General features: G+C 48.9%; 25 non-coding genes across 25 annotated transcripts; all 25 read right to left on the reverse strand.

Moving 5' to 3' along the window:
- Positions 1-82: 82 nt before the first annotated feature.
- Positions 83-154, reverse strand: trnac-gca (transfer RNA cysteine (anticodon GCA)). Its single transcript has one exon. It is a non-coding gene; the product is annotated as a tRNA-Cys (tRNA).
- A 1,005-nt stretch (positions 155-1,159) lies between these two features.
- Positions 1,160-1,231, reverse strand: trnac-gca (transfer RNA cysteine (anticodon GCA)). Its single transcript has one exon. It is a non-coding gene; the product is annotated as a tRNA-Cys (tRNA).
- A 2,077-nt stretch (positions 1,232-3,308) lies between these two features.
- On the reverse strand, positions 3,309-3,380 carry trnac-gca (transfer RNA cysteine (anticodon GCA)). Its single transcript has one exon. It is a non-coding gene; the product is annotated as a tRNA-Cys (tRNA).
- Positions 3,381-5,458: 2,078 nt separating this feature from the next.
- trnac-gca (transfer RNA cysteine (anticodon GCA)) lies at positions 5,459-5,530 on the reverse strand. Its single transcript has one exon. It is a non-coding gene; the product is annotated as a tRNA-Cys (tRNA).
- A 463-nt stretch (positions 5,531-5,993) lies between these two features.
- Positions 5,994-6,065, reverse strand: trnac-gca (transfer RNA cysteine (anticodon GCA)). The gene has a single exon. It is a non-coding gene; the product is annotated as a tRNA-Cys (tRNA).
- A 1,541-nt stretch (positions 6,066-7,606) lies between these two features.
- trnac-gca (transfer RNA cysteine (anticodon GCA)) lies at positions 7,607-7,678 on the reverse strand. Its single transcript has one exon. It is a non-coding gene; the product is annotated as a tRNA-Cys (tRNA).
- A 2,630-nt stretch (positions 7,679-10,308) lies between these two features.
- Positions 10,309-10,380, reverse strand: trnac-gca (transfer RNA cysteine (anticodon GCA)). The gene has a single exon. It is a non-coding gene; the product is annotated as a tRNA-Cys (tRNA).
- Positions 10,381-11,921: 1,541 nt separating this feature from the next.
- Positions 11,922-11,993, reverse strand: trnac-gca (transfer RNA cysteine (anticodon GCA)). Its single transcript has one exon. It is a non-coding gene; the product is annotated as a tRNA-Cys (tRNA).
- A 1,006-nt stretch (positions 11,994-12,999) lies between these two features.
- Positions 13,000-13,071, reverse strand: trnac-gca (transfer RNA cysteine (anticodon GCA)). The gene has a single exon. It is a non-coding gene; the product is annotated as a tRNA-Cys (tRNA).
- A 464-nt stretch (positions 13,072-13,535) lies between these two features.
- Positions 13,536-13,607, reverse strand: trnac-gca (transfer RNA cysteine (anticodon GCA)). Its single transcript has one exon. It is a non-coding gene; the product is annotated as a tRNA-Cys (tRNA).
- Positions 13,608-14,069: 462 nt separating this feature from the next.
- On the reverse strand, positions 14,070-14,141 carry trnac-gca (transfer RNA cysteine (anticodon GCA)). The gene has a single exon. It is a non-coding gene; the product is annotated as a tRNA-Cys (tRNA).
- A 996-nt stretch (positions 14,142-15,137) lies between these two features.
- On the reverse strand, positions 15,138-15,209 carry trnac-gca (transfer RNA cysteine (anticodon GCA)). Its single transcript has one exon. It is a non-coding gene; the product is annotated as a tRNA-Cys (tRNA).
- A 1,002-nt stretch (positions 15,210-16,211) lies between these two features.
- trnac-gca (transfer RNA cysteine (anticodon GCA)) lies at positions 16,212-16,283 on the reverse strand. The gene has a single exon. It is a non-coding gene; the product is annotated as a tRNA-Cys (tRNA).
- A 469-nt stretch (positions 16,284-16,752) lies between these two features.
- trnac-gca (transfer RNA cysteine (anticodon GCA)) lies at positions 16,753-16,824 on the reverse strand. Its single transcript has one exon. It is a non-coding gene; the product is annotated as a tRNA-Cys (tRNA).
- Positions 16,825-17,284: 460 nt separating this feature from the next.
- On the reverse strand, positions 17,285-17,356 carry trnac-gca (transfer RNA cysteine (anticodon GCA)). Its single transcript has one exon. It is a non-coding gene; the product is annotated as a tRNA-Cys (tRNA).
- Positions 17,357-17,819: 463 nt separating this feature from the next.
- Positions 17,820-17,891, reverse strand: trnac-gca (transfer RNA cysteine (anticodon GCA)). The gene has a single exon. It is a non-coding gene; the product is annotated as a tRNA-Cys (tRNA).
- Positions 17,892-18,359: 468 nt separating this feature from the next.
- Positions 18,360-18,431, reverse strand: trnac-gca (transfer RNA cysteine (anticodon GCA)). The gene has a single exon. It is a non-coding gene; the product is annotated as a tRNA-Cys (tRNA).
- A 462-nt stretch (positions 18,432-18,893) lies between these two features.
- Positions 18,894-18,965, reverse strand: trnac-gca (transfer RNA cysteine (anticodon GCA)). Its single transcript has one exon. It is a non-coding gene; the product is annotated as a tRNA-Cys (tRNA).
- A 462-nt stretch (positions 18,966-19,427) lies between these two features.
- On the reverse strand, positions 19,428-19,499 carry trnac-gca (transfer RNA cysteine (anticodon GCA)). The gene has a single exon. It is a non-coding gene; the product is annotated as a tRNA-Cys (tRNA).
- A 461-nt stretch (positions 19,500-19,960) lies between these two features.
- On the reverse strand, positions 19,961-20,032 carry trnac-gca (transfer RNA cysteine (anticodon GCA)). Its single transcript has one exon. It is a non-coding gene; the product is annotated as a tRNA-Cys (tRNA).
- A 468-nt stretch (positions 20,033-20,500) lies between these two features.
- trnac-gca (transfer RNA cysteine (anticodon GCA)) lies at positions 20,501-20,572 on the reverse strand. Its single transcript has one exon. It is a non-coding gene; the product is annotated as a tRNA-Cys (tRNA).
- Positions 20,573-21,577: 1,005 nt separating this feature from the next.
- Positions 21,578-21,649, reverse strand: trnac-gca (transfer RNA cysteine (anticodon GCA)). The gene has a single exon. It is a non-coding gene; the product is annotated as a tRNA-Cys (tRNA).
- Positions 21,650-22,111: 462 nt separating this feature from the next.
- trnac-gca (transfer RNA cysteine (anticodon GCA)) lies at positions 22,112-22,183 on the reverse strand. The gene has a single exon. It is a non-coding gene; the product is annotated as a tRNA-Cys (tRNA).
- Positions 22,184-22,655: 472 nt separating this feature from the next.
- Positions 22,656-22,727, reverse strand: trnac-gca (transfer RNA cysteine (anticodon GCA)). The gene has a single exon. It is a non-coding gene; the product is annotated as a tRNA-Cys (tRNA).
- Positions 22,728-23,196: 469 nt separating this feature from the next.
- Positions 23,197-23,268, reverse strand: trnac-gca (transfer RNA cysteine (anticodon GCA)). The gene has a single exon. It is a non-coding gene; the product is annotated as a tRNA-Cys (tRNA).
- Between the last annotated feature and the right edge of the window lie 1,483 nt (positions 23,269-24,751).

The following is a 24,751-nucleotide window of genomic DNA, read 5'->3' on the forward strand; positions in this document are numbered from 1 at the left end:
TGCGGGAAGAAAACACACCTCCCAAGGTGTTCCCTGTGCAGAGGGGTAAACGGCAGATCCTCGATGCACTGCTCACGTGTAAAGGGGGCACCCAGATTTGAACTGGGGACCTCTTGATCTGCAGTCAAATGCTCTACCACTGAGCTACACCCCCCAGGCGGAAAACACGCTGCATGCTCACACTTTCCACATACTACAGTGACAATTGTCTAAAACACCTCTCTTGTCTGCGCCTTTCAACAGTTTACGTGCAGCAGAGATGTTTTGTATGTGAAACCTATTTCCAAAATGACTGTCTGACTTCAATAGCATTTGCATCGGCAATGGAAATGGCTGAGTGGCAGAGTTTAAATGGACGTAAGTTATTGCGCAAATGCCCTCCGAACTGACATCAGCTCTGAACGAATGCACATGCAAGGCTTTCAAGCTCTCGTTTCGGCACTGCAGTGCTACATTGCAACATCTCACGAGGCAACACGGATCTTCGTGTCCTTCAGCTGTTCATCACAGAAGGAACTTTGCCGTGGTCGTTGAATGCGGGAAGAAAACACCCCTTCCAAGGAGTTCCCGGTGCAGAGGGGTGAACAGCAGATCCTCAATTCACTGCTCACGTGCAAAGGGGGCACCCAGATTTGAACTGGGGATTTCTTGATCTGCAGTCAAATGCTCTACCACTGAGCTACACCCCCCATGTGCCCAACGCACTGCATGTTCACACTTTCCACATACTACAGTGACAATTGTCTAAAACACCTCTCTTGTCTGCGCCTTTCAACAGTTTACGTGCAGCAGAGATGTTTTGTATGTGAAACCTATTTCCAAAATGACTGTCTGACTTCAATAGCATTTGCATCGGCAATGGAAATGGCTGAGTGGCAGAGTTTAATGGACGTAAGTTATTGCGCAAATGTCCTCCGAACTGACATCAGCTCTGAACGAATGCACATGCAAGGCTTTCAAGCTCTCGTTTCGGAACTGCAGTGCTACATTGCAACATTGCAACATCTCACGAGGCAACACGGATCTTCGTGTCCTTCAGCTGTTCATCACAGAAGGAACTTTGCCGTGGTCGTTGAATGCGGGAAGAAAACACCCCTTCCAAGGAGTTCCCGGTGCAGAGGGGTGAACGGCAGATCCTCGATGCACTGCTCACGTGTAAAGGGGGCACCCAGATTTGAACTGGGGACCTCTTGATCTGCAGTCAAATGCTCTACCACTGAGCTACACCCCCCAGGTGCCCAACGCACTGCATGTTCACACTTTCCACATACTGCAGTGACAACTGTCTAAAACACCTCTCTTGTCTGCGCCTTTCAACAGTTTACGTGCAGCAGAGATGTTTTGTATGTGAAACCTATTTCCAAAATGACTGTCTGACTTCAATAGCATTTGCATCGGCAATGGAACTGGCTGAGTGGCAGAGTTTAAAAGGGCGTAAGTTATTGCGCAAATGCCCTCCGAACTGACATCAGCTCTGAACGAATGCACATGCCAGGCTTTCAAGCTCTCGTTTCGGCACTGCAGTGCTACATTGCAACATCTCACGAGACAACACGGATCTTCGTGTCCTTCAGCTGTTCATCACAGAAGGAACTTTGCCGTGGTCGTTGAATGCGGGAAGAAAACACCCAATCCAAGGAGTTCCCGGTGCAGAGGGGTAAACGGCAGATCCTCGATGCACTGCTCACGTGTAAAGGGGGCACCCAGATTTGAACTGGGGACCTCTTGATCTGCAGTCAAATGCTCTACCACTGAGCTACACCCCGCAGGCAGAAAACACGCTGCATGCTCACACTTTCCACATACTACAGTGACAATTGTCTAAAACACCTCTCTTGTCTGCGCCTTTCAACAGTTTACGTGCAGCAGAGATGTTTTGTATGTGAAACCTATTTCCAAAATGACTGTCTGACTTCAATAGCATTTGCATCGGCAATGGAAATGGCTGAGTGGCAGAGTTTAATTGGACGTATGTTATTGCGCAAATGCCCTCCGAACTGACATCAGCTCTGAACGAATGCACATGCAAGGCTTTCAAGCTCTGGTTTCGGCACTGCAGTGCTACATTGCAACATCTCACGAGGCAACACGGATCTTCGTGTCTTTCAGCTGTTCATCACAGAAGGAACTTTGCCGTGGTCGTTGAATGCGGGAAGAAAACACCCCGTCCAAGGTGTTCCCTGTGCAGAGGGGGTAAACGGCAGATCCTCGATGCACTGCTCACGTGTAAAGGGGGCACCTAGATTTGAACTGGGGACCTCTTGATCTGCAGTCAAATGCTCTACCACTGAGCTACACCCCACAGGCGGAAAGCACGCTGCATGCTCACACTTTCCACATACTACAGTGACAATTGTCTAAAACACCTCTCTTGTCTGCGCCTTTCAACAGTTTACGTGCAGCAGAGATGTTTTGTATGTGAAACCTATTTCCAAAATGACTGTCTGACTTCAATAGCATTTGCATCGGCAATGGAAATGGCTGAGTGGCAGAGTTTCAATGGACGTAAGTTATTGCGCAAATGCCCTCCGAACTGACATCAGCTCTGAACGAATGCACATGCAAGGCTTTCAAGCTCTCGTTTCGGAACTGCAGTGCTACATTGCAACATTGCAACATCTCACGAGGCAACACGGATCTTCGTGTCCTTCAGCTGTTCACCACAGAAGGAACTTTGCCGTGGTCGTTGAATGCGGGAAGAAAACACCCCTACTCTGGTGTCCCCCGTGCAGAGGAGGGAATGGCAGATCCTCGATGCACTGCTCACGTGTAAAGGGGGGCACCCAGATTTGAACTGGGGACCTCTTGATCTGCAGTCAAATGCTCTACCACAGAGCTACACCCCCCAGTTGGTGAACGCGCTGCATGCTCACACTTTCCACATACTACAGTGACAATTGTCTAAAACACCTCTCTTGTCTGCGCCTTTCAACAGTTTACGTGCAGCAGAGATGTTTTGTATGTGAAACCTATTTCCAAAATGACTGTCTGACTTGAATAGCATTTGCATCGGCAATGGAAATGGCTGAGTGGCAGAGTTTAAATGGACGTAAGTTATTGCGCAAATGCCCTCCGAACTGACATCAGCTCTGAACGAATGCACATGCAAGGCTTTCAAGCTCTGGTTTCGGCACTGCCGTGCTACATTGCAACATCTCACGAGGCAACACGGATCTTCGTGTCCTTCAGCTGTTCATCACAGAAGGAACTTTGCCGTGGTCGTTGAATGCGGGAAGAAAACACCCCTTCCCAGGTGTTCCCTGTGCAGAGGGGTAACGGCAGATCCTCGATGCACTGCTCACGTGTAAAGGGGGCACCCAGATTTGAACTGGGGACCTCTTGATCTGCAGTCAAATGCTCTACCACTGAGCTACACCCCCCATGTGCCCAACGCACTGCATGTTCACACTTTCCACATACTACAGTGACAATTGTCTAAAACACCTCTCTTGTCTGCGCCTTTCAACAGTTTACGTGCAGCAGAGATGTTTTGTATGTGAAACCTATTTCCAAAATGACTGTCTGACTTCAATAGCATTTGCATCGGCAATGGAAATGGCTGAGTGGCAGAGTTTAATTGGACGTAAGTTATTGCGCAAATGCCCTACGAACTGACATCAGCTCTGAACGAATGCACATGCAAGGCTTTCAAGCTCTCGTTTCGGCACTGCAGTGCTACATTGCAACATCTCACGAGGCAACACGGATCTTCGTGTCCTTCAGCTGTTCATCACAGAAGGAACTTTGCCGTGGTCGTTGAATGCGGGAAGAAAACACCCCTTCCAAGGAGTTCCCGGTGCAGAGGGGCGAACGGCAGATCCTCGATGCACTGCTCACGTGTAAAGGGGGCACCCAGATTTGAACTGGGGACCTCTTGACCTGCAGTCAAATGCTCTACCACTGAGCTACACCCCCCAGGTGCCCAACGCACTGCATGTTCACACTTTCCACATACTACAGTGACAATTGTCTAAAACACCTCTCTTGTCTGCGCCTTTCAACAGTTTACGTGCAGCAGAGATGTTTTGTATGTGAAACCTATTTCCAAAATGACTGTCTGACTTCAATAGCATTTGCATCGGCAATGGAAATGGCTGAGTGGCAGAGTTTAATTGGACGTAAGTTATTGCGCAAATGCCCTCCGAACTGACATCAGCTCTGAACGAATGCACATGCAAGGCTTTCAAGCTCTCGTTTCGGCACTGCAGTGCTACATTGCAACATCGCAACATCTCACGAGGCAACACGGATCTTCGTGTCCTTCAGCTGTTCATCACAGAAGGAACTTTGCCGTGGTCGTTGAATGCGGGAAGAAAACACCCCTTCCAAGGGGTTCCCGGTGCAGAGGGGTGAACGGCAGATCCTCGATGCACTGCTCACGTGTAAAGGGGGCACCCAGATTTGAACTGGGGACCTCTTGATCTGCAGTCAAATGCTCTACCACTGAGCTACACCCCGCCAAGGGCCCAACGCACTGCATGTTCACACTTTCCACATACTACAGTGACAATTGTCTGAAACACCTCTCTTGTCTGCGCCTTTCAACAGTTTACGTGCAGCAGAGATGTTTTGTATGTGAAACCTATTTCCAAAATGACTGTCTGACTTGAATAGCATTTGCATCGGCAATGGAAATGGCTGAGTGGCAGAGTTTTAATGGACGTAAGTTATTGCGCAAATGCCCTCCGAACTGACATCAGCTCTGAACGAATGCACATGCAAGGCTTTCAAGCTCTGGTTTCGGCACTGCCGTGCTCCATTGCAACATCTCACGACGCAACACGGATCTTCGAGTCCTTCAGCTGTTCATCACAGAAGGAACTTTGCCGTGGTCGTTGAATGCGGGAAGAAAACACCCCTTCCCAGGTGTTCCCTGTGCAGAGGGGTAAACGGCAGATCCTCGATGCACTGCTCACGTGTAAAGGGGGCACCCAGATTTGAATTAAGGACCTCTTGATCTGCAGTCAAATGCTCTACCACTGAGCTACACCCCCCCATGTGCCCAACGCACTGCATGTTCACACTTTCCACATACTACAGTGACAATTGTCTAAAACACCTCTCTTGTCTGCGCCTTTCAACAGTTTACGTGCAGCAGAGATGTTTTGTATGTGAAACCTATTTCCAAAATGACTGTCTGACTTCAATAGCATTTGCATCGGCAATGGAAATGGCTGAGTGGCAGAGTTTAATTGGACGTAAGTTATTGCGCAAATGCCCTCCGAACTGACATCAGCTCTGAACGAAAGCACATGCAAGGCTTTCAAGCTCTCGTTTCGGCACTGCAGTGCTACATTGCAACATCTCACGAGGCAACACGGATCTTCGTGTCCTTCAGCTGTTCATCACAGAAGGAACTTTGCCGTGGTCGTTGAATGCGGGAAGAAAACACCCCTTCCAAGGTGTTCCCTGTGCAGAGGGGTGAACGGCAGATCCTCGATGCACTGCTCACGTGTAAAGGGGGCACCCAGATTTGAACTGGGGACCTCTTGATCTGCAGTCAAATGCTCTACCACTGAGCTACACCCCCCATGTGCCCAACGCACTGCATGTTCACACTTTCCACATACTACAGTGACAATTGTCTAAAACACCTCTCTTGTCTGTGCCTTTCAACAGTTTACGTGCAGCAGAGATGTTTTGTATGTGAAACCTATTTCCAAAATGACTGTCTGACTTCAATAGCAATTGCATCGGCAATGGAAATGGCTGAGTGGCAGAGTTTAATTGGACGTAAGTTATTGCGCAAATGCCCTACGAACTGACATCAGCTCTGAACGAATGCACATGCAAGGCTTTCAAGCTCTCGTTTCGGCACTGCAGTGCTACATTGCAACATCTCACGAGGCAACACGGATCTTCGTGTCCTTCAGCTGTTCATCACAGAAGGAACTTTGCCGTGGTCGTTGAATGCGGGAAGAAAACACCCCTTCCACAGAGTTCCCGGTGCAGAGGGGGGAACGGCAGATCCTCGATGCACTGCTCACGGGCAAAGGGGGCACCCAGATTTGAACTGGGGACCTCTTGATCTGCAGTCAAATGCTCTACCACTGAGCTACACCCCCCAGGCGCCCAACGCACTGCATGTTCACACTTTCCACATACTACAGTGACAATTGTCTAAAACACCTCTCTTGTCTGCGCCTTTCAACAGTTTACGTGCAGCAGAGATGTTTTGTATGTGAAACCTATTTCCAAAATGACTGTCTGACTTCAATAGCATTTGCATCGGCAATGGAAATGGCTGAGTGGCAGAGTTTAATTGGACCTAAGTTATTGCGCAAATGCCCTCCGAACTGACATCAGCTCTGAACGAATGCACATGCAAGGCTTTCAAGCTCTCGTTTCGGCACTGCAGTGCTACATTGCAACATTGCAACATCTCACGAGGCAACACGGATCTTCGTGTCCTTCAGCTGTTCATCACAGAAGGAACTTTGCCGTGGTCGTTGAATGCGGGAAGAAAACACCCCTTCCACAGAGTTCCCGGTGCAGAGGGGTGAACGGCAGATCCTCGATGCACTGCTCATGGGCAAAGGGGGAACCCAGATTTGAACTGGGGACCTCTTGATCTGCAGTCAAATGCTCTACCACTGAGCAACACCCCCCAAGTGCCCAAGGCACGGCATGTTCACACTTTCCACATACTACAGTGACAATTGTCTAAAACACCTCTCTTGTCTGCGCCTTTCAACAGTTTACGTGCAGCAGAGATGTTTTCTATGTGAAACCTATTTCCAAAATGACTGTCTGACTTCAATAGCATTTGCATCGGCAATGGAAATGGCTGAGTGGCAGAGTTTAAATGGACGTAAGTTATTGCGCAAATGCCCTCCGAACTGACATCAGCTCTGAACGAATGCACATGCAAGGCTTTCAAGCTCTCGTTTAGGCACTGCAGTGCTACATTGCAACATCTCACGAGGCAACACGGATCTTCGTGTCCTTCAGCTGTTCATCACAGAAGGAACTTTGCCGTGGTCGTTGAATGCGGGAAGAAAACACCCCTTCCAAGGTGTTCCCTGTGCAGAGGGGTAAACGGCAGATCCTCGATGCACTGCTCACGTGTAAAGGGGGCACCCAGATTTGAACTGGGGACCTCTTGATCTGCAGTCAAATGCTCTACCACTAAGCTACACCCCCCAGTTGGGGAACGCACTGCATGTTCACACTTTCCACATACTACAGTGACAATTGTCTAAAACACCTCTCTTGTCTGCGCCTTTCAACAGTTTACGTGCAGCAGAGATGTTTTGTATGTGAAACCTATTTCCAAAATGACTGTCTGACTTCAATAGCATTTGCATCGGCAATGGAAATGGCTGAGTGGCAGAGTTTAATTGGACGTAAGTTATTGCGCAAATGCCCTACGAACTGACATCAGCTCTGAACGAATGCACATGCAAGGCTTTCAAGCTCTCGTTTCGGCACTGCAGTGCTACATTGCAACATCTCACGAGGCAACACGGATCTTCGTGTCCTTCAGCTGTTCATCACAGAAGGAACTTTGCCGTGGTCGTTGAATGCGGGAAGAAAACACCCCTTCCAAGGAGTTCCCGGTGCAGAGGGGCGAACGGCAGATCCTCGATGCACTGCTCACGTGTAAAGGGGGCACCCAGATTTGAACTGGGGACCTCTTGATCTGCAGTCAAATGCTCTACCACTGAGCTACACCCCCCAGGTGCCCAACGCACTGCATGTTCACACTTTCCACATACTACAGTGACAATTGTCTAAAACACCTCTCTTGTCTGCGCCTTTCAACAGTTTACGTGCAGCAGAGATGTTTTGTATGTGAAACCTATTTCCAAAATGACTGTCTGACTTCAATAGCATTTGCATCGGCAATGGAAATGGCTGAGTGGCAGAGTTTAATTGGACCTAAGTTATTGCGCAAATGCCCTCCGAACTGACATCAGCTCTGAACGAATGCACATGCAAGGCTTTCAAGGTCTCGTTTCGGCACTGCAGTGCTACATTGCAACATCGCAACATCTCACGAGGCAACACGGATCTTCGTGTCCTTCAGCTGTTCATCACAGAAGGAACTTTGCCGTGGTCGTTGAATGCGGGAAGAAAACACCCCTTCCAAGGAGTTCCCGGTGCAGAGGGGTGAACGGCAGATCCTCGATGCACTGCTCACGTGTAAAGGTGACACCCAGATTTAAACTGGGGACCTCTTGATTTGCAGTCAAATGCTCTACCACTGAGCTACACCCCCCATGGGCCCAACGCACTGCATGTTCACACTTTGCACATACTACAGTGACAATTGTCTAAAACACCTCTCTTGTCTGCGCCTTTCAACAGTTTACGTGCAGCAGAGATGTTTTGTATGTGAAACCTATTTCCAAAATGACTGTCTGACTTCAATAGCATTTGCATCGGCAATGGAAATGGCTGAGTGGGAGAGTTTAAATGGATGTAAGTTATTGCGCAAATGCCCTCCGAACTGACATCAGCTCTGAACGAATGCACGTGCAAGGCTTTCAAGCTCTCGTTTCGGCACTGCAGTGCTACATTGCAACATCTCACGAGGCAACACGGATCTTCGTGTCCTTCAGCTGTTCATCACAGAAGGAACTTTGCCGTGGTCGTTGAATGCGGGAAGAAAACACCCCTTCCAAGGTGTTCCCTGTGCAGAGGGGTAAACGGCAGATCCTCGATGCACTGCTCACGTGTAAAGGGGGCACCCAGATTTGAACTGAGGACCTCTTGATCTGCAGTCAAATGCTCTACCACTGAGCTACACCCCCCATGTGCCCAACGCACTGCATGTTTACACTTTCCACATACTACAGTGACAATTGTCTAAAACACCTCTCTTGTCTGCGCCTTTCAACAGTTTACGTGCAGCAGAGATGTTTTGTATGTGAAACCTATTTCCAAAATGACTGTCTGACTTCAATAGCATTTGCATCGGCAATGGAAATGGCTGAGTGGCAGAGTTTAATTGGACGTAAGTTATTGCGCAAATGCCCTCCGAACCGACATCAGCTCTGAACGAATGCACATGCAAGGCTTTCAAGCTCTCGTTTCGGCACTGCAGTGCTACATTGCAACATCGCAACATCTCACGAGGCAACACGGATCTTCGTGTCCTTCAGCTGTTCATCACAGAAGGAACTTTGCCGTGGTCGTTGAATGCGGGAAGAAAACACCCCTTCCACAGAGTTCCCGGTGCAGAGGGGCGAACGGCAAATCCTCGATGCACTGCTCACGGGCAAAGGGGGGCACCCAGATTTGAACTGGGGACCTCTTGATCTGCAGTCAAATGCTCTACCACTGAGCTACACCCCCCAGGCGCCCAACGCACTGCATGTTCACACTTTCCACATACTACAGTGACAATTGTCTAAAACACCTCTCTTGTCTGCGCCTTTCAACAGTTTACGTGCAGCAGAGATGTTTTGTATGTGAAACCTATTTCCAAAATGACTGTCTGACTTCAATAGCATTTGCATCGGCAATGGAAATGGCTGAGTGGCAGAGTTTAATTGGACCTAAGTTATTGCGCAAATGCCCTCCGAACTGACATCAGCTCTGAACGAATGCACATGCAAGGCTTTCAAGCTCTCGTTTCGGCACTGCAGTGCTACATTGCTACATTGCAACATCTCACGAGGCAACACGGATCTTCGTGTCCTTCAGCTGTTCATCACAGAAGGAACTTTGCCGTGGTCGTTGAATGCGGGAAGAAAACACCCCTTCCACAGAGTTCCCGGTGCAGAGGGGTGAACGGCAGATCCTCGATGCACTGCTCATGGGCAAAGGGGGAACCCAGATTTGAACTGGGGACCTCTTGATCTGCAGTCAAATGCTCTACCACTGAGCAACACCCCCCAAGTGCCCAAGGCACGGCATGTTCACACTTTCCACATACTACAGTGACAATTGTCTAAAAACACCTCTCTTGTCTGCGCCTTTCAACAGTTTACGTGCAGCAGAGATGTTTTGTATGTGAAACCTATTTCCAAAATGACTGTCTGACTTCAATAGCATTTGCATCGGCAATGGAAATGGCTGAGTGGCAGAGTTTAAATGGACGTAAGTTATTGCGCAAATGCCCTCCGAACTGACATCAGCTCTGAACGAATGCACATGCAAGGCTTTCAAGCTCTCGTTTCGGCACTGCAGTGCTACATTGCAACATCTCACGAGGCAACACGGATCTTCGTGTCCTTCAGCTGTTCATCACAGAAGGAACTTTGCCGTGGTCGTTGAATGCGGGAAGAAAACACCCCTTCCAAGGTGTTCCCTGTGCAGAGGGGGTAAACGGCAGATCCTCGATGCACTGCTCACGTGTAAAGGGGGCACCCAGATTTGAACTGGGGACCTCTTGATCTGCAGTCAAATGCTCTACCACTGAGCTACACCCCCCAGTTGGGGAACGCACTGCATGTTCACACTTTCCACATACTACAGTGACAATTGTCTAAAACACCTCTCTTGTCTGCGCCTTTCAACAGTTTACGTGCAGCAGAGATGTTTTGTATGTGAAACCTATTTCCAAAATGACTGTCTGACTTCAATAGCATTTGCATCGGCAATGGAAATGGCTGAGTGGCAGAGTTTAATTGGACGTAAGTTATTGCGCAAATGCCCTCCGAACTGACATCAGCTCTGAACGAATGCACATGCAAGGCTTTCAAGCTCTCGTTTCGGCACTGCAGTGCTACATTGCAACATCTCACGAGGCAACACGGATCTTCGTGTCCTTCAGCTGTTCATCACAGAAGGAACTTTGCCGTGGTCGTTGAATGCGGGAAGAAAACACCCCTTCCAAGGAGTTCCCGGTGCAGAGGGGCGAACGGCAGATCCTCGATGCACTGCTCACGTGTAAAGGGGCACCCAGATTTGAACTGGGGACCTCTTGATCTGCAGTCAAATGCTCTACCACTGAGCTACACCCCCCAGGCGCCCAACGCACTGCATGTTCACACTTTCCACATACTACAGTGACAATTGTCTAAAAACACCTCTCTTGTCTGCGCCTTTCAACAGTTTACGTGCAGCAGAGATGTTTTGTATGTGAAACCTATTTCCAAAATGACTGTCTGACTTCAATAGCATTTGCATCGGCAATGGAAATGGCTGAGTGGCAGAGTTTAATTGGACGTAAGTTATTGCGCAAATGCCCTCCGAACTGACATCAGCTCTGAACGAATGCACATGCAAGGCTTTCAAGCTCTCGTTTCGGCACTGCAGTGCTACATTGCAACATCGCAACATCTCACGAGGCAACACGGATCTTCGTGTCCTTCAGCTGTTCATCACAGAAGGAACTTTGCCGTGGTCGTTGAATGCGGGAAGAAAACACCCCTTCCAAGGTGTTCCCGGTGCAGAGGGGTGAACGGCAGATCCTCGATGCACTGCTCACGTGTAAAGGGGGCACCCAGATTTAAACTGGGGACCTCTTGATCTGCAGTCAAATGCTCTACCACTGAGCTACACCCCGCCATGGGCCCAACGCACTGCATGTTCACACTTTCCACATACTACAGTGACAATTGTCTAAACACCTCTCTTGTCTGCGCCTTTCAACAGTTTACGTGCAGCAGAGATGTTTTGTATGTGAAACCTATTTCCAAAATGACTGTCTGACTTCAATAGCATTTGCATCGGCAATGGAAATGGCTGAGTGGCAGAGTTTAAATGGACGTAAGTTATTGCGCAAATGCCCTCCGAACTGACATCAGCTCTGAACGAATGCACATGCAAGGCTTTCAAGCTCTCGTTTCGGCACTGCAGTGCTACATTGCAACATCTCACGAGGCAACACGGATCTTCGTGTCCTTCAGCTGTTCATCACAGAAGGAACTTTGCCGTGGTCGTTGAATGCGGGAAGAAAACACCCCTTCCAAGGTGTTCCCTGTGCAGAGGGGTAAACGGCAGATCCTCGATGCACTGCTCACGTGTAAAGGGGGCACCCAGATTTGAACTGGGGACCTCTTGATCTGCAGTCAAATGCTCTACCACTGAGCTACACCCCCCATGTGCCCAACGCACTGCATGTTCACACTTTCCACATACTACAGTGACAATTGTCTAAAACACCTCTCTTGTCTGCGCCTTTCAACAGTTTACGTGCAGCAGAGATGTTTTGTATGTGAAACCTATTTCCAAAATGACTGTCTGACTTCAATAGCATTTGCATCGGCAATGGAAATGGCTGAGTGGCAGAGTTTAATTGGACGTAAGTTATTGCGCAAATGCCCTCCGAACTGACATCAGCTCTGAACGAATGCACATGCAAGGCTTTCAAGCTCTGGTTTCGGCACTGCAGTGCTACATTGCAACATCGCAACATCTCACGAGGCAACACGGATCTTCGTGTCCTTCAGCTGTTCATCACAGAAGGAACTTTGCCGTGGTCGTTGAATGCGGGAAGAAAACACCCCTTCCAAGGAGTTCCCGGTGCAGAGGGGTGAACGGCAGATCCTCGATGCACTGCTCACGTGTAAAGGGGCACCCAGATTTGAACTGGGGACCTCTTGATCTGCAGTCAAATGCTCTACCACTGAGCTACACCCCCCCATGTGCCCAACGCACTGCATGTTCACACTTTCCACATACTACAGTGACAATTGTCTAAAACACCTCTCTTGTCTGCGCCTTTCAACAGTTTACGTGCAGCAGAGATGTTTTGTATGTGAAACCTATTTCCAAAATGACTGTCTGACTTCAATAGCATTTGCATCGGCAATGGAAATGGCTGAGTGGCAGAGTTTAAATGGACGTAAGTTATTGCGCAAATGCCCTCCGAACTGACATCAGCTCTGAACGAATGCACATGCAAGGCTTTCAAGCTCTCGTTTCGGCACTGCAGTGCTACATTGCAACATCTCACGAGGCAACACGGATCTTCGTGTCCTTCAGCTGTTCATCACAGAAGGAACTTTGCCGTGGTCGTTGAATGCGGGAAGAAAACACCCCTTCCAAGGAGTTCCCGGTGCAGAGGGGTGAACGGCAGATCCTCGATGCACTGCTCACGTGTAAAGGGGGCACCCAGATTTGAACTGGGGACCTCTTGATCTGCAGTCAAATGCTCTACCACTGAGCTACACCCCCCCATGGGCCCAACGCACTGCATGTTCACACTTTCCACATACTACAGTGACAATTGTCTAAAACACCTCTCTTGTCTGCGCCTTTCAACAGTTTACGTGCAGCAGAGATGTTTTGTATGTGAAACCTATTTCCAAAATGACTGTCTGACTTCAATAGCATTTGCATCGGCAATGGAAATGGCTGAGTGGCAGAGTTTAAATGGACGTAAGTTATTGCGCAAATGCCCTCCGAACTGACATCAGCTCTGAACGAATGCACATGCAAGGCTTTCAAGCTCTCGTTTCGGCACTGCAGTGCTACATTGCAACATCTCACGAGGCAACACGGATCTTCGTGTCCTTCAGCTGTTCATCACAGAAGGAACTTTGCCGTGGTCGTTGAATGCGGGAAGAAAACACCCCTTCCAAGGTGTTCCCTGTGCAGAGGGGTAAACGGCAGATCCTCGATGCACTGCTCACGTGTAAAGGGGGCACCCAGATTTGAACTGGGGACCTCTTGATCTGCAGTCAAATGCTCTACCACTGAGCTACACCCCCCCATGTGCCCAACGCACTGCATGTTCACACTTTCCACATACTACAGTGACAATTGTCTAAAACACCTCTCTTGTCTGCGCCTTTCAACAGTTTACGTGCAGCAGAGATGTTTTGTATGTGAAACCTATTTCCAAAATGACTGTCTGACTTCAATAGCATTTGCATCGGCAATGGAAATGGCTGAGTGGCAGAGTTTAAATGGACGTAAGTTATTGCGCAAATGCCCTCCGAACTGACATCAGCTCTGAACGAATGCACATGCAAGGCTTTCAAGCTCTCGTTTCGGCACTGCAGTGCTACATTGCAACATCTCACGAGGCAACACGGATCTTCGTGTCCTTCAGCTGTTCATCACAGAAGGAACTTTGCCGTGGTCGTTGAATGCGGGAAGAAAACACCCCTTCCAAGGAGTTCCCGGTGCAGAGGGGAACGGCAGATCCTCGATGCACTGCTCACGTGTAAAGGGGGCACCCAGATTTGAACTGGGGACCTCTTGATCTGCAGTCAAATGCTCTACCACTGAGCTACACCCCCCAGGTGCCCAACGCACTGCATGTTCACACTTTCCACATACTACAGTGACAATTGTCTAAAACACCTCTCTTGTCTGCGCCTTTCAACAGTTTACGTGCAGCAGAGATGTTTTGTATGTGAAACCTATTTCCAAAATGACTGTCTGACTTCAATAGCATTTGCATCGGCAATGGAAATGGCTGAGTGGCAGAGTTTAAATGGACGTAAGTTATTGCGCAAATGCCCTCCGAACTGACATCAGCTCTGAACGAATGCACATGCAAGGCTTTCAAGCTCTCGTTTCGGCACTGCAGTGCTACATTGCAACATCTCACGAGGCAACACGGATCTTCGTGTCCTTCAGCTGTTCATCACAGAAGGAACTTTGCCGTGGTCGTTGAATGCGGGAAGAAAACACCCCTTCCAAGGAGTTCCCGGTGCAGAGGGGTGAACGGCAGATCCTCGATGCACTGCTCACGTGTAAAGGGGCACCCAGATTTGAACTGGGGACCTCTTGATCTGCAGTCAAATGCTCTACCACTGAGCTACACCCCCCATGGCCCAACGCACTGCATGTTCACACTTTCCACATACTACAGTGACAATTGTCTAAAACACCTCTCTTGTCTGCGCCTTTCAACAGTTTACGTGCAGCAGAGATGTTTTGTATGTGAAACCTATTTCCAAAATGACTGTCTGACTTCAATAGCATTTGCATCGGCAATGGAAATGGCTGAGTGGCAGAGTTTAAATGGACGTAAGTTATTGCGCAAATGCCCTCCGAACTGACATCAGCTCTGAACGAATGCACATGCAAGGCTTTCAAGCTCTCGTTTCGGCACTGCAGTGCTACATTGCAACATCTCACGAGGCAACACGGATCTTCGTGTCCTTCAGCTGTTCATCACAGAAGGAACTTTGCCGTGGTCGTTGAATGCGGGAAGAAAACACCCCTTCCAAGGTGTTCCCTGTGCAGAGGGGTAAACGGCAGATCCTCGATGCACTGCTCACGTGTAAAGGGGGCACCCAGATTTGAACTGGGGACCTCTTGATCTGCAGTCAAATGCTCTACCACTGAGCTACACCCCCAGGCCCAAAACACTGCATGTTCACACTTTCCACATACTACAGTGACAATTGTCTAAAACACCTCTCTTGTCTGCGCCTTTCAACAGTTTACGTGCAGCAGAGATGTTTTGTATGTGAAACCTATTTCCAAAATGACTGTCTGACTTCAATAGCATTTGCATCGGCAATGGAAATGGCTGAGTGGCAGAGTTTAATTGGACGTAAGTTATTGCGCAAATGCCCTCCGAACTGACATCAGCTCTGAACGAATGCACATGCAAGGCTTTCAAGCTCTCGTTTCGGCACTGCAGTGCTACATTGCAACATCGCAACATCTCACGAGGCAACACGGATCTTCGTGTCCTTCAGCTGTTCATCACAGAAGGAACTTTGCCGTGGTCGTTGAATGCGGGAAGAAAACACCCCTTCCAAGGAGTTCCCGGTGCAGAGGGGTGAACGGCAGATCCTCGATGCACTGCTCACGTGTAAAGGGGGCACCCAGATTTGAACTGGGGACCTCTTGATCTGCAGTCAAATGCTACCACTGAGCTACACCCCCCCATGTGCCCAACGCACTGCATGTTCACACTTTCCACATACTACAGTGACAATTGTCTAAAACACCTCTCTTGTCTGCGCCTTTCAACAGTTTACGTGCAGCAGAGATGTTTTGTATGTGAAACCTATTTCCAAAATGACTGTCTGACTTCAATAGCATTTGCATCGGCAATGGAAATGGCTGAGTGGCAGAGTTTAAATGGACGTAAGTTATTGCGCAAATGCCCTCCGAACTGACATCAGCTCTGAACGAATGCACATGCAAGGCTTTCAAGCTCTCGTTTCGGCACTGCAGTGCTACATTGCAACATCTCACGAGGCAACACGGATCTTCGTGTCCTTCAGCTGTTCATCACAGAAGGAACTTTGCCGTGGTCGTTGAATGCGGGAAGAAAACACCCCTTCCAAGGTGTTCCCTGTGCAGAGGGGTGAACGGCAGATCCTCGATGCACTGCTCACGTGTAAAGGGGGCACCCAGATTTGAACTGGGGACCTCTTGATCTGCAGTCAAATGCTCTACCACTGAGCTACACCCCCCATGGCCCAACGCACTGCATGTTCACACTTTCCACATACTACAGTGACAATTGTCTAAAACACCTCTCTTGTCTGCGCCTTTCAACAGTTTACGTGCAGCAGAGATGTTTTGTATGTGAAACCTATTTCCAAAATGACTGTCTGACTTCAATAGCATTTGCATCGGCAATGGAAATGGCTGAGTGGCAGAGTTTAAATGGACGTAAGTTATTGCGCAAATGCCCTCCGAACTGACATCAGCTCTGAACGAATGCACATGCAAGGCTTTCAAGCTCTCGTTTCGGCACTGCAGTGCTACATTGCAACATCCAACATCTCACGAGGCAACACGGATCTTCGTGTCCTTCAGCTGTTCATCACAGAAGGAACTTTGCCGTGGTCGTTGAATGCGGGAAGAAAACACCCCTTCCAAGGTGTTCCCGGTGCAGAGGGGTAAACGGCAGATCCTCGATGCACTGCTCACGTGTAAAGGGGGCACCCAGATTTGAACTGGGGACCTCTTGATCTGCAGTCAAATGCTCTACCACTGAGCTACACCCCCAGTGGCAACGCACTGCATGTTCACACTTTCCACATACTACAGTGACAATTGTCTAAAACACCTCTCTTGTCTGCGCCTTTCAACAGTTTACGTGCAGCAGAGATGTTTTGTATGTGAAACCTATTTCCAAAATGACTGTCTGACTTCAATAGCATTTGCATCGGCAATGGAAATGGCTGAGTGGCAGAGTTTAATTGGACGTAAGTTATTGCGCAAATGCCCTCCGAACTGACATCAGCTCTGAACGAATGCACATGCAAGGCTTTCAAGCTCTCGTTTCGGCACTGCAGTGCTACATTGCAACATCTCACGAGGCAACACGGATCTTCGTGTCCTTCAGCTGTTCATCACAGAAGGAACTTTGCCGTGGTCGTTGAATGCGGGAAGAAAACACCCCTTCCAAGGTGTTCCCGGTGCAGAGGGGTGAACGGCAGATCCTCGATGCACTGCTCACGTGTAAAGGGGGCACCCAGATTTGAACTGGGGACCTCTTGATCTGCAGTCAAATGCTCTACCACTGAGCTACACCCCCCCATGGCCCAACGCACTGCATGTTCACACTTTCCACATACTACAGTGACAATTGTCTAAAACACCTCTCTTGTCTGCGCCTTTCAACAGTTTACGTGCAGCAGAGATGTTTTGTATGTGAAACCTATTTCCAAAATGACTGTCTGACTTCAATAGCATTTGCATCGGCAATGGAAATGGCTGAGTGGCAGAGTTTAAATGGACGTAAGTTATTGCGCAAATGCCCTCCGAACTGACATCAGCTCTGAACGAATGCACATGCAAGGCTTTCAAGCTCTCGTTTCGGCACTGCAGTGCTACATTGCAACATCTCACGAGGCAACACGGATCTTCGTGTCCTTCAGCTGTTCATCACAGAAGGAACTTTGCCGTGGTCGTTGAATGCGGGAAGAAAACACCCCTTCCAAGGTGTTCCCGGTGCAGAGGGGTGAACGGCAGATCCTCGATGCACTGCTCACGTGTAAAGGGGGCACCCAGATTTGAACTGGGGACCTCTTGATCTGCAGTCAAATGCTCTACCACTGAGCTACACCCCCCAGGTGCCCACGCACTGCATGTTCACACTTTCCACATACTACAGTGACAATTGTCTAAAACACCTCTCTTGTCTGCGCCTTTCAACAGTTTACGTGCAGCAGAGATGTTTTGTATGTGAAACCTATTTCCAAAATGACTGTCTGACTTCAATAGCATTTGCATCGGCAATGGAAATGGCTGAGTGGCAGAGTTTAATTGGACGTAAGTTATTGCGCAAATGCCCTCCGAACTGACATCAGCTCTGAACGAATGCACATGCAAGGCTTTCAAGCTCTCGTTTCGGCACTGCAGTGCTACATTGCAACATCAACATCTCACGAGGCAACACGGATCTTCGTGTCCTTCAGCTGTTCATCACAGAAGGAACTTTGCCGTGGTCGTTGAATGCGGGAAGAAAACACCCCTTCCAAGGAGTTCCCGGTGCAGAGGGGTGAACGGCAGATCCTCGATGCACTGCTCACGTGTAAAGGGGGCACCCAGATTTGAACTGGGGACCTCTTGATCTGCAGTCAAATGCTCTACCACTGAGCTACACCCCCCATGGGCCCAACGCACTGCATGTTCACACTTTCCACATACTACAGTGACAATTGTCTAAAACACCTCTCTTGTCTGCGCCTTTCAACAGTTTACGTGCAGCAGAGATGTTTTGTATGTGAAACCTATTTCCAAAATGACTGTCTGACTTCAATAGCATTTGCATCGGCAATGGAAATGGCTGAGTGGCAGAGTTTAAATGGACGTAAGTTATTGCGCAAATGCCCTCCGAACTGACATCAGCTCTGAACGAATGCACATGCAAGGCTTTCAAGCTCTCGTTTCGGCACTGCAGTGCTACATTGCAACATCTCACGAGGCAACACGGATCTTCGTGTCCTTCAGCTGTTCATCACAGAAGGAACTTTGCCGTGGTCGTTGAATGCGGGAAGAAAACACCCTTCCAAGGTGTTCCCGGTGCAGAGGGGTAAACGGCAGATCCTCGATGCACTGCTCACGTGTAAAGGGGGCACCCAGATTTGAACTGGGGACCTCTTGATCTGCAGTCAAATGCTCTACCACTGAGCTACACCCCCCAAGGGCCCAACGCACTGCATGTTCACACTTTCCACATACTACAGTGACAATTGTCTAAAACACCTCTCTTGTCTGCGCCTTTCAACAGTTTACGTGCAGCAGAGATGTTTTGTATGTGAAACCTATTTCCAAAATGACTGTCTGACTTCAATAGCATTTGCATCGGCAATGGAAATGGCTGAGTGGCAGAGTTTAAATGGACGTAAGTTATTGCGCAAATGCCCTCCGAACTGACATCAGCTCTGAACGAATGCACATGCAAGGCTTTCAAGCTCTGGTTTCGGCACTGCAGTGCTACATTGCAACATCTCACGAGGCAACACGGATCTTCGTGTCCTTCAGCTGTTCATCACAGAAGGAACTTTGCCGTGGTCGTTGAATGCGGGAAGAAAACACCCCTTCCAGGTGTTCCCTGTGCAGAGGGGTAAACGGCAGATCCTCGATGCACTGCTCACGTGTAAAGGGGGCACCCAGATTTGAACTGGGGACCTCTTGATCTGCAGTCAAATGCTCTACCACTGAGCTACACCCCCCAGTGCCCAACGCACTGCATGTTACACTTTCCACATACTACAGTGACAATTGTCTAAAACACCTCTCTTGTCTGCGCCTTTCAACAGTTTACGTGCAGCAGAGATGTTTTGTATGTGAAACCTATTTCCAAAATGACTGTCTGACTTCAATAGCATTTGCATCGGCAATGGAAATGGCTGAGTGGCAGAGTTTAAATGGACGTAAGTTATTGCGCAAATGCCCTCCGAACTGACATCAGCTCTGAACGAATGCACATGCAAGGCTTTCAAGCTCTGTTTCGGCACTGCAGTGCTACATTGCAACATCTCACGAGGCAACACGGATCTTCGTGTCCTTCAGCTGTTCATCACAGAAGGAACTTTGCCGTGGTCGTTGAATGCGGGAAGAAAACACCCCTTCCAAGGAGTTCCCGGTGCAGAGGGGGTGAACGGCAGATCCTCGATGCACTGCTCACGTGTAAAGGGGGCACCCAGATTTGAACTGGGGACCTCTTGATCTGCAGTCAAATGCTCTACCACTGAGCTACACCCCCAGGCGCCCAAAGCACTGCATGTTCACACTTTCCACATACTACAGTGACAATTGTCTAAAACACCTCTCTTGTCTGCGCCTTTCAACAGTTTACGTGCAGCAGAGATGTTTTGTATGTGAAACCTATTTCCAAAATGACTGTCTGACTTCAATAGCATTTGCATCGGCAATGGAAATGGCTGAGTGGCAGAGTTTAATTGGACTAAGTTATTGCGCAAATGCCCTCCGAACTGACATCAGCTCTGAACGAATGCACATGCAAGGCTTTCAAGCTCTCGTTTCGGCACTGCAGTGCTACATTGCAACATTGCAACATCTCACGAGGCAACACGGATCTTCGTGTCCTTCAGCTGTTCATCACAGAAGGAACTTTGCCGTGGTCGTTGAATGCGGGAAGAAAACACCCCTTCCAAGTGTTCCCGGTGCAGAGGGGTGAACGGCAGATCCTCGATGCACTGCTCACGTGTAAAGGGGGCACCCAGATTTGAACTGGGGACCTCTTGATCTGCAGTCAAATGCTCTACCACTGAGCTACACCCCCCCATGGGCCCAACGCACTGCATGTTCACACTTTCCACATACTACAGTGACAATTGTCTAAAACACCTCTCTTGTCTGCGCCTTTCAACAGTTTACGTGCAGCAGAGATGTTTTGTATGTGAAACCTATTTCCAAAATGACTGTCTGACTTCAATAGCATTTGCATCGGCAATGGAAATGGCTGAGTGGCAGAGTTTAAATGGACGTAAGTTATTGCGCAAATGCCCTCCGAACTGACATCAGCTCTGAACGAATGCACATGCAAGGCTTTCAAGCTCTGGTTTCGGCACTGCAGTGCTACATTGCAACATCTCACGAGGCAACACGGATCTTCGTGTCCTTCAGCTGTTCATCACAGAAGGAACTTTGCCGTGGTCGTTGAATGCGGGAAGAAAACACCCCTTCCAAGGTGTTCCCTGTGCAGAGGGGTAAACGGCAGATCCTCGATGCACTGCTCACGTGTAAAGGGGGCACCCAGATTTGAACTGAGGACCTCTTGATCTGCAGTCAAATGCTCTACCACTGAGCTACACCCCCCATGTGCCCAACGCACTGCATGTTCACACTTTCCACATACTACAGTGACAATTGTCTAAAACACCTCTCTTGTCTGCGCCTTTCAACAGTTTACGTGCAGCAGAGATGTTTTGTATGTGAAACCTATTTCCAAAATGACTGTCTGACTTCAATAGCATTTGCATCGGCAATGGAAATGGCTGAGTGGCAGAGTTTAATTGGACGTAAGTTATTGCGCAAATGCCCTCCGAACTGACATCAGCTCTGAACGAATGCACATGCAAGGCTTTCAAGCTCTCGTTTCGGCACTGCAGTGCTACATTGCAACATCGCAACATCACGAGGCAACACGGATCTTCGTGTCCTTCAGCTGTTCATCACAGAAGGAACTTTGCCGTGGTCGTTGAATGCGGGAAGAAAACACCCCTTCCAAGGAGTTCCCGGTGCAGAGGGGTGAACGGCAGATCCTCGATGCACTGCTCACGTGTAAAGGGGGCACCCAGATTTGAACTGGGGACCTCTTGATCTGCAGTCAAATGCTCTACCACTGAGCTACACCCCCCAAGTGCCCAACGCACTGCATGTTCACACTTTCCACATACTACAGTGACAATTGTCTAAAACACCTCTCTTGTCTGCGCCTTTCAACAGTTTACGTGCAGCAGAGATGTTTTGTATGTGAAACCTATTTCCAAAATGACTGTCTGACTTCAATAGCATTTGCATCGGCAATGGAAATGGCTGAGTGGCAGAGTTTAATGGACGTAAGTTATTGCGCAAATGCCCTCCGAACTGACATCAGCTCTGAACGAATGCACATGCAAGGCTTTCAAGCTCTCGTTTCGGCACTGCAGTGCTACATTGCAACATCTCACGAGGCAACACGGATCTTCGTGTCCTTCAGCTGTTCATCACAGAAGGAACTTTGCCGTGGTCGTTGAATGCGGGAAGAAAACACCCCTTCCAAGGAGTTCCCGGTGCAGAGGGGTGAACGGCAGATCCTCGATGCACTGCTCACGTGTAAAGGGGGCACCCAGATTTGAACTGGGGACCTCTTGATCTGCAGTCAAATGCTCTACCACTGAGCTACACCCCCCAGGTGCCCAACGCACTGCATGTTCACACTTTCCACATACTACAGTGACAATTGTCTAAAACACCTCTCTTGTCTGCGCCTTTCAACAGTTTACGTGCAGCAGAGATGTTTTGTATGTGAAACCTATTTCCAAAATGACTGTCTGACTTCAATAGCATTTGCATCGGCAATGGAAATGGCTGAGTGGCAGAGTTTAATTGGACGTAAGTTATTGCGCAAATGCCCTCCGAACTGACATCAGCTCTGAACGAATGCACATGCAAGGCTTTCAAGCTCTCGTTTCGGCACTGCAGTGCTACATTGCAACATTGCAACATCTCACGAGGCAACACGGATCTTCGTGTCCTTCAGCTGTTCATCACAGAAGGAACTTTGCCGTGGTCGTTGAATGCGGGAAGAAAACACCCCTTCCAAGGAGTTCCCGGTGCAGAGGGGGTGAACGGCAGATCCTCGATGCACTGCTCACGTGTAAAGGGGGCACCCAGATTTGAACTGGGGACCTCTTGATCTGCAGTCAAATGCTCTACCACTGAGCTACACCCCCCATGGGCCCAACGCACTGCATGTTCACACTTTCCACATACTACAGTGACAATTGTCTAAAACACCTCTCTTGTCTGCGCCTTTCAACAGTTTACGTGCAGCAGAGATGTTTTGTATGTGAAACCTATTTCCAAAATGACTGTCTGACTTCAATAGCATTTGCATCGGCAATGGAAATGGCTGAGTGGCAGAGTTTAATTGGACGTAAGTTATTGCGCAAATGCCTCCGAACTGACATCAGCTCTGAACGAATGCACATGCAAGGCTTTCAAGCTCTCGTTTCGGCACTGCAGTGCTACATTGCAACATGCAACATCTCACGAGGCAACACGGATCTTCGTGTCCTTCAGCTGTTCATCACAGAAGGAACTTTGCCGTGGTCGTTGAATGCGGGAAGAAAACACCCCTTCCAAGGAGTTCCCGGTGCAGAGGGGTGAACGGCAGATCCTCGATGCACTGCTCACGTGTAAAGGGGGCACCCAGATTTGAACTGGGGACCTCTTGATCTGCAGTCAAATGCTCTACCACTGAGCTACACCCCCATGGGCCCAACGCACTGCATGTTCACACTTTCCACATACTACAGTGACAATTGTCTAAAACACCTCTCTTGTCTGCGCCTTTCAACAGTTTACGTGCAGCAGAGATGTTTTGTATGTGAAACCTATTTCCAAAATGACTGTCTGACTTCAATAGCATTTGCATCGGCAATGGAAATGGCTGAGTGGCAGAGTTTAAATGGACGTAAGTTATTGCGCAAATGCCCTCCGAACTGACATCAGCTCTGAACGAATGCACATGCAAGGCTTTCAAGCTCTCGTTTCGGCACTGCAGTGCTACATTGCAACATCTCACGAGGCAACACGGATCTTCGTGTCCTTCAGCTGTTCATCACAGAAGGAACTTTGCCCGTGGTCGTTGAATGCGGGAAGAAAACACCCCTTCCAAGGTGTTCCCGGTGCAGAGGGGTAAACGGCAGATCCTCGATGCACTGCTCACGTGTAAAGGGGGCACCCAGATTTGAACTGGGGACCTCTTGATCTGCAGTCAAATGCTTACCACTGAGCTACACCCCCCCATGTGCCCAACGCACTGCATGTTCACACTTTCCACATACTACAGTGACAATTGTCTAAAACACCTCTCTTGTCTGCGCCTTTCAAACAGTTTACGTGCAGCAGAGATGTTTTGTATGTGAAACCTATTTCCAAAATGACTGTCTGACTTCAATAGCATTTGCATCGGCAATGGAAATGGCTGAGTGGCAGAGTTTAAATGGACGTAAGTTATTGCGCAAATGCGCTCCGAACTGACATCAGCTCTGAACGAATGCACATGCAAGGCTTTCAAGCTCTGGTTTCGGCACTGCAGTGCTACATTGCAACATCTCACGAGGCAACACGGATCTTCGTGTCCTTCAGCTGTTCATCACAGAAGGAACTTTGCCGTGGTCGTTGAATGCGGGAAGAAAACACCCCTTCCAAGGAGTTCCCGGTGCAGAGGGTGGGTGAACGGCAGATCCTCGATGCACTGCTCACGTGTAAAAGGGGCACCCAGATTTGAACTGGGGACCTCTTGATCTGCAGTCAAATGCTCTACCACTGAGCTACACCCCCCATGGGCCCAACGCACTGCATGTTCACACTTTCCACATACTACAGTGACAATTGTCTTAAACACCTCTCTTGTCTGCGCCTTTCAACAGTTTACGTGCAGCAGAGATGTTTTGTATGTGAAACCTATTTCCAAAATGACTGTCTGACTTCAATAGCATTTGCATCGGCAATGGAAATGGCTGAGTGGCAGAGTTTAATATGGACGTAAGTTATTGCGCAAATGCCCTCCGAACTGACATCAGCTCTGAACGAATGCACATGCAAGGCTTTCAAGCTCTCGTTTCGGCACTGCAGTGCTACATTGCAACATCTCACGAGGCAACACGGATCTTCGTGTCCTTCAGCTGTTCATCACAGAAGGAACTTTGCCGTGGTCGTTGAATGCGGGAAGAAAACACACCCCTTCCAA

This window comes from Hemiscyllium ocellatum, unplaced genomic scaffold (genome assembly GCF_020745735.1).
Source record: "Hemiscyllium ocellatum isolate sHemOce1 unplaced genomic scaffold, sHemOce1.pat.X.cur. scaffold_2179_pat_ctg1, whole genome shotgun sequence".
NCBI classification, from domain to species: Eukaryota; Metazoa; Chordata; class Chondrichthyes; order Orectolobiformes; family Hemiscylliidae; genus Hemiscyllium; species Hemiscyllium ocellatum.